Genomic DNA, 15,642 nt, shown 5'->3' with positions numbered 1-15,642 from the left:
ATTTTTTGACAGATGTACCGCCCCAGTCAAACTCCCCACCTGGCGGTGTCCTCGGAATACGGATCGCACCAGGGCCCAGGCCGTGTTCACCTAAGAACACGACACCCATTCTACATATTCATCATCCAGTGGACAACGGTGCCTATCTGAGTGCCAGTTACAGTATAAGCATATGTTTGTCATGTCTTCAGAATTCTCTAATAGATAGGTCTTTAAATATTCTCTATAAGTGTTAGGATCGAACTCTAAACTGAACTTGGAATTGTCCATAAATTTAAATGCGTAATATATAATATAAACTCCACAATTAAATGCATCATTTTGTTTTGGAACATTTTCAAACGGGCATGGAATCTGTGTTAACGATGGACATTCATGTGTGCCGTCACCGTAGATGACATCTGATTTCAAAATTTTAAATACTTTATTGAAACGATCTTTTGATGCTCGACTCTCTGTATCATATGGACTAATCGGGTCTATGATATAACACTCTTTGGTGTTGAAATTTATAAAGACTATAATCCAATGTCTACCAATTAACCATGGCAGGATAACCATACTGTTCTGATTGAAAGTAATTTTGTTATGCACTTCCCCAACTACTCTTTTTCCCAATAGCCATGCAACATCATTGCATGATAAAATGTGTGTGTTTTCTAAGCGCAGATTAAAAGCGTATGACAACAAACAAATATCTATAACAAAGTTACACAACCAATTTTCTTCAGACAATGTATCAAAATCTGGGAAATACAGGTCGTCCAAGATGTTACAATTTTTATAAATAGATAATAAGTAACTATATTTTACAACTAGATAATGTTTATTTTTTGGCAACTTAATTGGTTTATAGTACGTCAAATCTTTAGGGAGCATATTGTCGTATAAATCTATAGATTTCACTGGTAGTCGAAACGGAGATTTATGACTGCCAGGTGTCGAAACGGATTTCATTAAACAATCATCCGATAATGGCTTACTTAAATCACAGACAACTACGTCATTAATAGGCTCATCAACAGTGAACCTAGTTTCATTGTCACATTCTATGACCACAATGTTATTTTTATCTGCTGTAATGGTCGAAGACTTTGGGATTTTTAACGACAGTGCTTTGAAAGGACGGTACTTGATGGGTTGGAGGTGTTTATGTTGTTTTTCTTTTTTTCCCCAACTCTCTGTTTCATCTAAATGATTAAGGCTAGACAATTCTGAAATTTTTCTTTTTCCATTTTCTTTAGTAGTACTCTGTTTAGACTTAGTGTCTAAATCAAGCGCACGAGTGCACTTCCCTTTTCTAATATTGTACTTCATTTGTTTGTGTACATTCGTCACACGCTGTCTCATAAGTTTTAAAAACCGGCCGCACTTAAACCTGCGGTCGCCTTCTAGTATGTCTTGTTTGACTGTTTTAAACCAAGATTCAACGGTAGCATTACTCTGGCGGATTTCAATGCCATTGCTGAGTTTATTATTCATAATAGGTGTCCACAGTGATAAGAAAGGTACACACTTAACTATAAACTGGTGTAAATATGATTCATCATAATATTCATTAATGCTTAAATTTTCAAAATTTTCAGCACAATTTGAGACTTCAGATTTAACTTGTTCTTTGATTGACTGAAATCTACACAACATCATGGAATCACTCGTGTTGGATTTGCATAGAAATTTATTTATTTCCTTAGAGTGATCCTCACCTTCGTTGTTCGATTCAGTGATCGTCTTAATAGGTTAGCAATCTTGTCGATTGAATCTACACTTACCATGGATATGAGCTTTAATGACATTATAAGTACATTTGCAAAACAAAATTCACGACGAAAACTATAAAAAATTTTTCTAAATGTTTATTAATTAATTTACCGTAATATATATATATATGTATTGAAAATGTTTTTGTTTTTAATAATCACCCTACATCAGAGTTAACTGTTATTATTAAAATAAGCGCCTTTAAGGAACAGTGCCCCAGGGCGCCAAACACATAAATACGTCTCTGGTTGTGATGGCACACGGAGTACACGGTCTTCTAAAATAGACAATATTCCAAAAATCTTGAAATCGAAAAGCATAAAATATATTCGGGATAGTATAATAGTATAATACATATTATATACGTTTTATAAGCGAAATATTTTATATTATATTATATTTATTTTTATTTATTTGAATTTAAAAATACATAAATTTGAATTATACAATAATATTTGAATTTGAGGGAGATGCATGGGAGTTTTTAAATTTCAATGTTGGTACACTTGCATTCCAGTTCTTCCCTGATTTATGCGTTTATTCCATGATAATTATGAAATGGATAGTACAAAAAATTTTTCCTGCGATTAATCGTTCGTTGAAAAACAGTTACTGCTGCGAGTTTTACATTCATTTTCTCATTAAGTTTTAAACAGAAAATATGGAAATGAGGAAACAAAATTTTATAGTTACAAATTTCAGAATTTATTCAGTCAAGTCTTAAACATAAAAAGGTAATTAAATAGGTAATAATATTATATAATACATTCTAAATTTGAAATGTTTTTAAAACTAATTGTCAAAAATTATAATAGGTATTAAGGTTAAGTATAAATTTAAGTAATAATAAGTATTTTTGTAGTATATCAGTACTACAAATAAATAAATGGTTTATGACTATTATTCGTTGCGAAAAAGAATTAGTTTTGTTAATTTTTGCCTCAATTTAATTTTTTTATGATTAGATTCTTTAGCTGTATGGTGTAATCTGACATCCAAATATATATAAATAATAATTATTAGTGCTATTAATTGGTCTCTATGGTTCGACAGTGAATGTAAAACGTTTACAACGCTCAAGAGATGGCGTTGTTCGCCATATCGCCGCCGTCGCGGCAGGCCATAACCACGCCCATCGTCTACCGGACGTGGTCCGCGTGTCGTTATCGCGGGAGAGAAACATTATTATTTCACAGACGGTCAGTTAGTACAATACTACGATTAACGTCAATGCAATTGCCTATATTTCTTTATGTACTACTGTACTACTACTAGCGCGCAGTAAGCTGGCCCTAGTTCACCGTTCGCAACAAACTTTAACTAAAACTCCTGTTTACTTAAATATTTTAAGCAATATATGTGTAAATATCATTAAAAAAATATTATACAACATAACTCGATTGGAAACTAATTACTTTTTAAAATACATATAAAATAATAAACTAATTACGATTAAATATAATTTTTAATAAAAGTGTTGCGACTTTTACATTAAACATAACATAAAACATTAAATAGTATAGGTAGATACTTACTTTATTATTATATTTTTAAACAATGAACATTTTTAAATAATTATTGTATATCACCTATAACTTGACAATAAGTAATATATAAAATATAATAATTATTAATGAATATTGATATAATATTACGTACTTATTATGTACGGCTATACAATAGTATTATTAAAATATATCTAACATTTTTTTTTTATTTTTTACTTTTTTATTTTTTTTGCTTTTGCTTTTAATATGTAAGTCGGATTTCGAATGGGCATGCTTCTTGGATGTCTAGGATCTACTAATTCTGGTAAAAGACAGTTGAAAAAAATTTTTTCTAATTTAGGGAACATTTTAGTTTTCCAAAAATCATCATCACGTTCGATTTGCTCATATTTAATACCCATTTTCGTCCAATACGCAATAATACCAAATTTTCTTCCTGTTACGTGCATTTGACCTTGAAGTTTGGAAGTAGTATTTATGTTTGGTATTTATTTCAAATATATCTTTACTTTTATTTATTTTCCAAAATGTAATTTTTCTTTGAAGAATTCCGTCCTCTGGTGTTAAATCAGCAGCTGAAAAAGGACATTTTAATTCAACCAATGTATCATTTCCTATAAGACCGTCTGGAGTTGCCCCTAAAAAGTAATGCATTTTATCAATAAATAAACCACATTCATAAATTTTAACATTCAACAATTTTTCTAATGCTAATCTTGCTGTCTGTTCATGTTCTCGGCCATATTTCATGAATTTTGTATCAAGATCAAGTGAATATAGCATACTTTTTAAAACTCCCTCACATCCAGTATCTTCACGTAAGCAAATTATGCGACCAAAATTTGACGCCGTTATAATATTCCTTCTACATTCAAACCATTTTCTAGATGCACTTTGTTCGGTAGTTTCTTTTTCTATTTGTTCTCGATTATCAGCCATACCCTGTATTGATTTTAATATTCTATCTTTTTCCTCGTTATACTGTTTATCATTTATATCCGGTTTTTGAGATTTGACACCATATGCCGGATCGATATTATCGCTTTGAAATTTTATTTTTTTCCTATAAGAATTAGATCTTAATTCATTTTGACGAATACGTTCCTTCAGTCGACGCTTTTCAAGAATTAATGATGGATTTTTTAAACCTGGACTTCGCTTTAGTTAAGTTTTATGTAAATTATAATAAGGACGTTTTGTATTTTTCATAAGTGTGGCTGCGGAACAACGGCCTTGATATGATCTTGACATTGAAAAATTAATTCTTTTACCCCCTATTAATTTTGCAATAATCCCATTTAACGATTCGACAACATTACTATCAACATTTTAAAGTAAGCTCCGACTATGTCTAGCCAAATAACGAACATGTTGCATAATAGTGGAATACAGAAAAGGGTCTGTAGCTTTAATTTTTTCAACGAAATTTATATCATCGACCTAATCGATTTTATCACAAAAATAAGTTGCACATTTATTATGTTCGCCTAGAACATGGTCTATAGAATTTAAAATGTCGTTTTGAAGATCTTTTTCTGTGTGTTTATTTTGTTTTCTAAATTTGATTGCCGAAACTATTCCTTTTCTTAAGCGCAAAATATTTTTTTGCAATATTTTTCTATGCTCTAGTTTTCCTGAATTTTTTTTTGAACACAAGTCTCTTATTTTTTACAGAAATTCCTCAATAGGTGATTCATACACTCTATTTTTTCGACCGTGAGATTTTTATAAGGACACACTGCTATCTCCGTCTGCGATTAATCTATGATATCTAATTCCATATGTTGCTTCACTTTGCTTGAACCCCTCTACAACAATTGATGCTTCCATTGCCGATGACCCATCAGAACTTTTCCAGTTTTTAAAACATAAATGTGCTTTTGGGCTATCTTTATTCTTTGTTCTGGCACAAATTGCACAACATTTATTTCTAACACCCATAAACAGTACTTTTCTTGTCCGATATCCGACTAATGCAGCCTGGAAATGTAATAAATTTGTGTTTAATAATTTATATTTATTTTCTGAATAATTAAAATTTTTATACATAGCTAATAACGCATATTTTAATTAAAAATAAATAAAAATAAAAAAACTCAAATACTAAGTAAATTATTATGTTGCTCAAAATATGAAAAAAAGTTGGGTAACGTAAGTGGTAGATATATTTTATGTGAATTAAATAATATAAAAGTAATATATATATATATAACCTTATTACAATATTAAATAGTTACCATTCCTGACGGAGAGTTATACATTGTATTATATGATCGTTTACACCAGCTACCATCGGCTACAACTGTAACTAAAGGCATTCCATCGACATCTATTTCTCCTGCTTCAATAGCTAACTTTGCTTCAATTGTAGCTGCTTCGTACATACCATTAATAGCGGCTTCCTCAAATCCGTCACAAATACGATCATGCTCAATTCTATACGTTTTTTGGTTAATTGTTGGTATTTCCATAGCACGTGTAAATTCTTCGAGTTGTCTAAAACCTCCACCTATGCTTATCATTCCAAGAACAGCAGATGTATAATTTGGCATAAATAAGTCATTTTCGGTCGACACAGTTTTTTTAATATTACATATAGCACATTGAAAGGAGAAAATCGATTTAAAACCAAATTTTTTTTCTCCGATAATCTTCATATTTTTAAACCCACACTCAAAAGGTTGTAAATGATCATCAATTTTTTTTATTTCTTCAAACAAATGAAATATATTTACTATTCGTCTACCTACAATTTCAACTGTTTGCAAATCATTTTTCAAAGGTGAATTTGATGTATGTAAAATAGGATATTCGTTTTCTGTGTAATTATTATCATATGCGAGAATGCGAGATTTTCTATGGGTGATAAGTTCATAACTGCAGATGAAACACTTGTTGAAAAAGTTCTATGTCCTGTAAATTTAGGTGATGAAGTACTTGGAACATTAAATTGAAAATTGTTTTCCAATTCTGTACTTGAGTTGTCTACAGTATTTACAGTACTATTGAGTGGAATTGCTAATTCAATGTCTTCTGTAGTTAATGAATAAATTACTTTCCCGTGAACATTTACTTCATTTTTATTCAATAATCTATAAGTATCAGGCAAAAAATGAGCATAAGCAAGACTGTTTAAGTTATACCTAAATGTTCCACCGGGAAATAAATAAATAATTATGTAGGTATATTTGTTTTAAATACTTTTATAATTATTCCCAAGTCCTTATTGTTGTATTATATGTATGAATATTTTATAAGAGATGTTAGTACGTAAGAAATAAGTTAAGAAAAACTATAGATAATAAGTAAAACAGTAAAATTCAATAAGTTAAGCAATACTTAATTATTCACACAAATAGGTTAAAATAACAATTGTGCAATTCAGTGTCAGTAAACTTTATATTACAGTTAGCATAGTAAGCAAGATATAATAATAAGAAATGTAAATAAATTTGTTTTATAATTTATTAATCGGGTTAAAATAACAATTACATAATAATCATAGTGTCTATAAACTGTAAATTTAACGTAGTAATAGAAAAATGTAAAACAATCGATAGTAATTCGATTGTAAGTGTAATATATAAGAGAGATGGCTAAGACAGCAAAGGGAGTCAGTGGTGGTGATCGTGTGACTCGATCACTACCGGACGTCGTGTTGAAACTTCAAATAAAGTACTTTGCGTTATTTTGTGTTTAACTTTATTTTGGTATACGTCCGAGTAATCGGCGTATACGACATTATATATAGGTTAAAATATCACTCAAACTGATTAAAATCGACAATTTAAATCTAATGTAAGTACTTATATTACTCCACTCTGAATTTAAAATGTTATGCATTTTAAAATAATCTACAAATTTTCACGATTTTGATGAACGTCAACGTTTTAAATTTTAATGCTTATAAAAAATTAATTTGACTTTCTAGTAGATTTTTCTTTTTGATAAAGTTAGGAAAACTTATGAGGAATCTAATCATAGTTGGTAAGAAATATGTTTTAAAATTACCCAACAAATCAAATTTTATTGACATTTATAGAAAAAAAAAAACTAAAAAAAGTGGGCAAGTGGGTACCGTTCTGCTGTACATTAGGGGGTAGGGTTGATCTCGGACCAGGGTAGGTTAAATTTGAATGCAATGATAGGTATCATTGTATACGAAAAACGATTCTGAACGAAGATGATTTGTCAGCCTAGGATATAATTTCCAGTGGTTGGTGAAAAAGGTGGTTTATGTTTTAATGGCCTGAATACACCAACATTTAAGTTCTTTTATAATTATTGTAAGCTAAACTTATGAAAAATCTTGTATTAAATTTTCAACTCTTAGCTACCTATACAAACATTTTTATGAATTATACCTACAGGGCCGGATTGGCAAGAAAAACCGGCCCGAGCACAACAAATAAAGCAGCCCGCAGCCACCCCTATATAAAACTATAAAATTGTATTTAAATCATAGGCGTAGCTAGGGGGCTTTGGGAGGGTGGTCTATTCCTTTTTTTCACTCTAGGCTTATATTTTAAATTATAAATTACTGCTAAATGTGGCAGTTTTAATGATAATTGTTTTAAAATGTGTTGGTTATTTGAACACAGAACAGATACATATTGTATAAAAAATACTAATCAGTATAAGTATTAAATCTATTTTTAATTGTATTTCACATTACTTATTTTTATAATGACAACATATTTTTCATTGTATTGCTTTTTTGGCAAATTATGTCCATTATGGAAGTGTTACTTACATTATTCAAAATATCTCTTTCTATAGACATTAACATAAATGATTCTAACTTTTCTTGAGATAGACAATTTCGTAATCGATTTAAAATATATTTCAACTTTGAAAATGTTCTCTCGCAATTTACACATTAACAGAAAAAAAAAAACTAATTAATATCTATTGCGTTAAATTTAATGTTGAATCTATTAAATTTCTAATTATCATCGCGTCTGATGTATTTATTTAAAAATTATTACAAGTAATGAATATAACTATCGGACTTATAATTTAATAAAACTAATTTAACGACACGTAATTTTAAAAATTTATTTTAAATCTTACGATATTTCTTAAAAAAAAAAATTTAAGGAAGAAAATCAGTGGGTCTTTTAAAAATCTAATAAATTCAGCGCTAATAAATAAAACTAACCTGTATTGGCGTACCTATTGCATTTCATATCCATCCATTGCGAACATACAAATATCATCTTCAGTTAACACGTGCCATCCGCCAGCCGGGACATCTGGTACAAAAATTTGAGGTGCTATCTGGATCTGAGGAGCGACAGGAGGCGCATACCGAATAACGCTCTCTCGTGCGGCGGATTGACGATGTGCGGGCACGTTAATGATATCTTGAAAAAAATTATTATAAATTAATATCATGAATGATGAAAAATAATATTATATAAATTCGTACCATGAAGATTTTTTTGGTGTCTATTAAGATCTGACTCGTATTTAAATGTCGTTGGGCAAATAGTGCATGGGAATCGAATTCCGAGATGAGTTTTTTTATGGGCGACCAAATTACGCTTCATGGTGAAAACTGACTGACACTGATCGCAATTAAACATGATGTAAATGTTTAAGATAAAACGGATGAAAATAAAGTATTTAAACACTTGGAAAAAATTACACTGAGAAAAATTGTTAATACTGTTGTGTAAGGACTGTGAAAATAAGGAGAGAGCAAAGGCAAAATAAACACTATAGATGTCTAGAACAGACTGATTGTACATCGGTCGACAACAGAGCAAGTGTCTTAGCATTTGCAGTGATGAAGACAAATTAAGCCAGCGTTAGGTAAAATATTAATTGGGTATTTACCATGATAATTGTGTACATCGCTATAGATTTTTAACTATTTTGGGTATCAATGTATTGGACAGAATTTCATTACCGATTCTAGAAATACTGACCTGCGCGTGTTGAGCACAATAGAACGAAAGACCGGCTGAGACAGGCCATTCCGTTAACAATAGAACATGTTATACAACGTATACCGTGCCGTCGTGTTGTTTTTTGACAAAAATTATGATTATTATATTATTTCGAGCTAACTTTTATAAAAATAGTTGTTATTATCGACATATACCGCTTTGAGATTCGCTATACTCAAAGAATTATAAAATTTGTTTGATTATATAGATATATTTATTTATAGGAATGATTATTTAATTAAAATACATCAAGTAGATACGTAAGTATTAAAATAATAAAACTGATGAAGTACTACCACATTTCAGATCTACTTGAACCGAATTCCGCATTACGTGCATCTTAAATAGTTGATATATTTTTTACATCGTATATAATATCTAATACATCTAAAAATTTATTTCTTTTACAATTTTCATTAATTTTATTCCTTATAATTAAATTATTTTTACTTATAATACAATTTAAATCGACATCTTTACATTTTAATTCTAATATCTTAAAAATTAAATTACACCAATAATTTGAGCTAACTGGATTTGATCGTTGAGTGATACTTTTTAGACTAATTTTTTTTTCCAAAAATCATGTCCTCTGTCACATTTTATCTCATATACGCTTTCAAATAGCTCACGTAATAATATCTCGAAATCATATCCTGAAAATTTCGCAAGCTCGTCTATTAACCATATTAATTTAGTCATATTAAATTTCCTACTTATAATTGAAAACCACTTTGAATTATTAACTAAATGATAATTTTTACAAAACCCTTTTTTTTTTATTCGGCATTCATTGCATAAAAATGAAATCGAGCATTTCACACCACATGTAGCTACAAATCTTTCCTCATACGATTCTCCGAAAATAATGTTTAATACTTCATTGACTAAATAAAAAAAATTACAATCTAATATAACATAACATAAAATAATATAATATAAAATATTCTTACATGATTCAGTATCCATAATACACTTGGTTTTCGTTTTTTGAAAATGAATTTAAAAGATTTAATATTATGTCTGATATAGAAATAAATAAATATACTTATCAGGACTGATTATAATCAAAAATTAGATGTGCTTATGAGGAATGATGATCGCGTTGTGATTTTAATAAAAATTATTTTATGGGTATAGATGGATGATATACAAGTGCAAACGATTCAGGTGAAATATTCGGCAAAGATGTTAAAGACGTATTTCAAGGTATCGATATTCTACGTATTTTATCTCACACAGTATATTCTTAAATGTAATTCTTATAAATTAAACAGGTTGTTGGGATTTCTGAAATAATATAAACTATCGTTTGATTAATAAGAAAAGTTTATTATTACTACATATTTATACATTATAGGTATATATTTTTTTTATTTAAATTATATTAAGCTAAATTTCTTATTCTCTGTAGTATAAATCTAGCTGTGTCAAAATCAAAATCAAAATATGATAATATCGTTAACGCATTCAACGTCCAATCTACGCTCATATTCCCCCTTATGCATTCGGAGTCTATAGCCGCAATTATTCGAAGACTATACACTAGTTACATGATTATATAATATTGCGTATGACGACGGATCCTACTTTGAGAGGTTAATAATTCATGAAATGTTATCTGTATCTATAATGATTTACCTTATATTAGAAATCGTGACATATTATTCGAAATATTTCTTTTTAACTTACTATGCTTGTATCTTCCGGAATCGAACGATCATAATGATATTCACGCAACAGCATCGTTAATACTCTGTATTCGACATTAATTTGCCGAGACATCGTTCTAACTCGGTAAGTCCATTCCCTTATCCCCTCACCAGATACACGCGCTTGTAGTAACACATAGTAGACCTCTCTCAAAGGGGTATTTATGCGGCGGGTAACATTATTTTCACTTATCTCACTATGTATAAATTAAAAATATAAATATATATCAAAATAATTTAAATATTATAACTTACCCATTGAGGAAAATGTTTTCGTTTGTTGTAGTAAATCCAGCAGGTGTCGGTAAACGGTCATCTTCGTGAACACGACACATATTCAATTTTCAAGTAAAATAATATAGTAAAACTAATCTCTTAATAACACTATACGACTGGTCAACGTTATATAACAGGACTGGCTATAAATGTATGTGATTTGAAATATATAGTCTACCTAAAGATTTATATACAATGGTTACTCAGTGAAACCTTTGAAGAATAGATGCCTACATACCCGAGAATTGTATGTTACTCGGAGAAACATACGAAATTATTATTTTCAAATAATATTATTATTAAATAAAATTTAAGAAATAATATAATCTGTCGTATGGTTATAAAGAAAAATGTATTATTATTATTATTATATACATTTTTTTTTTTTACATTTGTTTTTTTGAACCTTCGTATGCATCCATATGACGATTCATCTCTTCATTATTACCGTCTTCACTCCAATTATTCTCGTACGCATTCATAAGTTCAATCAAATGTATGTCATACCCATCATCGGATTCATTTGGAGCGGGACTCATGTTTCGTTGCAATGTATCGGGAATTAAATTATGTTCCCGAGGTGGTCTTAGCAAAGGCGGGTTTAACATGCTGGGTGAGATAGTTGACTGTGTTTCACCTTCCAGCAACAAATCGTTTCTCACTCTAAGCACAACCAGTCTCGGCGTTGTATCCACGAACATGTCGGGTGAGGATGGTTCAGACTGAATCGGTAACAAAGATCGGAAAGGGTTTTGAGGTGACCGTGGTAATGATGGTGATGCGGGTGAATGAAATGGCGAAAACATACGATACCAAATACCCATCTGCGACTCTCGGTGGGTGGAGTACCCACTACCTTCGGATGGAGTCTAAATAATAAATAATAAATAATATTAACTTTATTTGTGTATTTTATTATTTTAAAATTATAAACTTACTATGACCCCATATCCGTTTTCATCGTGTTCGTAATCGTCCATTCTTTGAGCGAAAAGGTCATCTTCGATTGGTATTCCCTCTAGAATCCTTCGATATTCATAGCCGTCAAAACTTGGTGTTGAATTATTAGACATAATAGATAAAGTATTCACGAACGATATAATAAATATAAAAAAATATTTTATGTAAACGTAATGTCAAATAAAATAATGTTTCGCTACAAACGTATCTGAATAAATCTAATAGTATACTGTGTTGGTAAAAATAATTTGTGATGCGTTTTATAACACGTCTGGTTTAAAACTCATGTGATTTTAAAAATATAACCCACCTAAAGATTTATACACAATGGTTGTTCAGTGAAAACTTTGAAGAATAGATGATGATATACTGAGAATTGTATGATAGTCGGAGAAACATACGAAATTATTTTCAAATAATATTATTAAATGAAATTTACGGTGGTGGCTCGAATACATGTACAATAATATGGTGCGTGTACAATAATATGATAAAATAGTTCTTCTGCGCATGTGCATGATGAGTCGAATATAATATGTACAATAATATGATGCGTGTTCAATAATATGGTGTGAGTATGGTAATATAGTGCGTGTACGGTAATATGCTGCGTGTACGGTAATATGGTGCGTGTACAATAAAATGATAAGCGTAATTGATAACCACGGCGGCGGAGTAAAAATACGTCACACATGTAGTGGCTGGGTCTGCGGCAGGAGGCGGGGGTACATGATGGTCAGGGGGCAGCGGTGTAAAAATACGTCACACACGTAGTAGGAGCGGGTGGTGGTAGGGGGTAAAAATACGTCATGTACGTGTGAGAGCGGGTGACGGCGGCAAAAATACGTCACACACGTAGTGGAGCGGGTGGCGGTAGGGGGGTGTGGCACGGCTCAAGGGTCAGCAAGGCTCACCGGCTCAAGGGCTACACCATCAGAACTGTCCAAAACATACTACTTGTAAAAAACTATTCGTTATATATTTTCTTAAATTTAGTACCATTTAAATAAATATTAAGTAGTATAAATATGGGGCGTCTGGCTCCATTTTTCAGCGAAGATGAAAAAAGTTCGAGGGGGTATTGTCCCCTTGCAGTGTAAGAAATTCCCGCTGTAAAATAGAGTCAGACGCCCCACGTTGTTTCAGGGAAACCATGAGGCGTTTGGCTCCATTTTTATAGGGACACGAAAAATGTTTAAAGCGGAATGTCCTTCTTACAGTATAAAAAATCTCCCTATTACTTTTACTGAAAATAAAACATGATTAGTTATTAGTTAAACGAATCATTTTCGTTTAAATTTCTGAAATAAATAAAAACATTTTTTTTATTATCATTTTGTTTATTTATTTTAAATTAATTAATAGTATTTAACATCAAGTATTTTAAATAAATCAGTTTTTTAATATTATTCACACTAGTTTTCTTACTTCTCTAATAAAAGATACATATTCAACAATGCGATCATGAATTAATTAACAATAAGCAGTTACACTTGTAAGAGATTCCGATGCTTCAAATTCCAATTGCACATCTACTGATGATGCTGTAGCCGAATCGTTCTGTTTTGAAGTATCGATAACTACAATTGGAGCGTTCGATAGAAAAGTAGAGGGACATAATATGGGGTTTCGTATATTTTTTTCATAGTACGATTCTTGAAACGATGTATACATATCATATAATAAGGTGAAATTATTTTTCGTAAAATCTAAATTCAAATTATCATATGGATAACTGGATAAGCTATTGAGTTAAGAAATACTTTAACGTTTGTTATATTACAGTGATAAAATATACTACAATCTTTTTCTAACGAATTTTTACGTCCTTTTTGTAATCCAATTATGATAAATCGTGGTTTTTCTAATTTTGATGCTGTCTTCAAGTTCCACACTACTTTTTTTGTGGTTCCGAGTTCAGGATATTCAAAAGTTTCAAAAGATCTGAACGGGATAAACAAACTTTTTTCTTTTTCAATAAGTTTTAATAATTTTAACCTTTCTTCATCATCAACAGTAATATGTGGAACCTTCCAAACTATTTTATTCAAAACAACTTTTCCAGAATTTGTACTTGCACTGGTTATTACCTTTAGAGCGTTTAAATCGCTATGACATCGAGTTAATATTAGTTCTAATCTAGAATTAATTAATATCTTTTTAAAGTCTTCAAATAGACCTAACCAATATTTCAACAGAATGCATGCACTAAATTCTCTATTATTATTTGCTGGGTTTGAACTATTTTTAAAAATCCAACCAGCATTTTCATAACAATTATAGTTATCAGGTGTACCTGATAGATAACCTTTTAACGAACTGGTAATACCAAGTACACGTGTACTATCTACTTCTATCCCATTGATTTCAAGTCGTATTTGATCAAAGAGATAGGAAAAACCGTTATTAGTAAGTTTTACTTTTCCAGCATCTGATACTTGACCTTCTAAATATATAAAGCTTACATTCAGATATGGATAAACATCTGTTTGTTGAATTGATATACGTATTTCATCGCTATTATTAAATGAAGTTGTATACGGTGTATATGAATGATATTCGATTTTCGTAATTTTAGAATCGGTTTCAAACGGCGAACTTATATCTAAAATATCACTTTCAGGCATTCTGCTTTAATTTATAACCTAAAGCCTTTAAAATTGTTTTATTTTTCGTTGTTATTTTTTTTACTTTATTCGATGTTACCGGTACCGCTTTAGTCTTTTAACTAACAAGATTTATTTTATGTAATGGGCTTATATTAAATTTTAATCCCATATTAAGATCCGTAACGTTTAATATGTAGATTGATTATTAATTTCTCACCTAAATTGTTTATCGGATTATGACCTTGATCAACTAATTGTATAGTTATTGAATCGATATTTGTTTTATTTAATTTGTAATATATTAGGTTATTTGGTGTTTGAATCAGCTTAGACCCTATGTTCTCACTAGGGGAAAACTCATAAATTGAATGACTTGACATGTGGTTGTTGAATGAACCTTGAGCTATATTACACATTACTTTTATTGAGTTAACACTGATTAAATTTGTCACTTTCTGTGATGGATGACCCTCAATGTGCATATTGTGTGGTTCATAACTTTTTTTTTCAAACCCCAATAAAGGTCCTATACTGTTCTTTACGTTAAAACGTATTATACCATTACTGAATATGGTTGTTCTAAAATCTATTTGATCAATCCCGATATCAAAAGTCATTTTCTCTGTCGATTTTATTCTAAAGTAATCGTTATCATTATTAAAGTCATCTATTTGGGTCAAAATTTGATTTTTAATATCCTTAATATCGTAACACCCCTTTTTCAGTGTGATAGAACAGATTGGAAATTTATTATTATTTAGTAAACGATCGGGGTTTTCTAAATATATTTCGAAGTTGTTATTAGTTTCGTTTATGTTTGCAAATGTATTATATGTTTGCAAATTTAACAAAGCAATTTCCG

At 30.3% G+C, this 15,642-nt stretch overlaps 1 pseudogene; it reads left to right on the top strand.

Moving 5' to 3' along the window:
- Nucleotides 1–365: 365 nt before the first annotated feature.
- On the top strand, nucleotides 366–1,630 carry LOC126554611 (uncharacterized; annotated as a pseudogene).
- Nucleotides 1,631–15,642: the final 14,012 nt, after the last annotated feature.

Source organism: Aphis gossypii, unplaced genomic scaffold (assembly GCF_020184175.1).
Source record: "Aphis gossypii isolate Hap1 unplaced genomic scaffold, ASM2018417v2 Contig00555, whole genome shotgun sequence".
NCBI lineage: Eukaryota > Metazoa > Arthropoda > Insecta > Hemiptera > Aphididae > Aphis > Aphis gossypii.
This window is presented reverse-complemented; position numbering and strand designations above follow the sequence as displayed.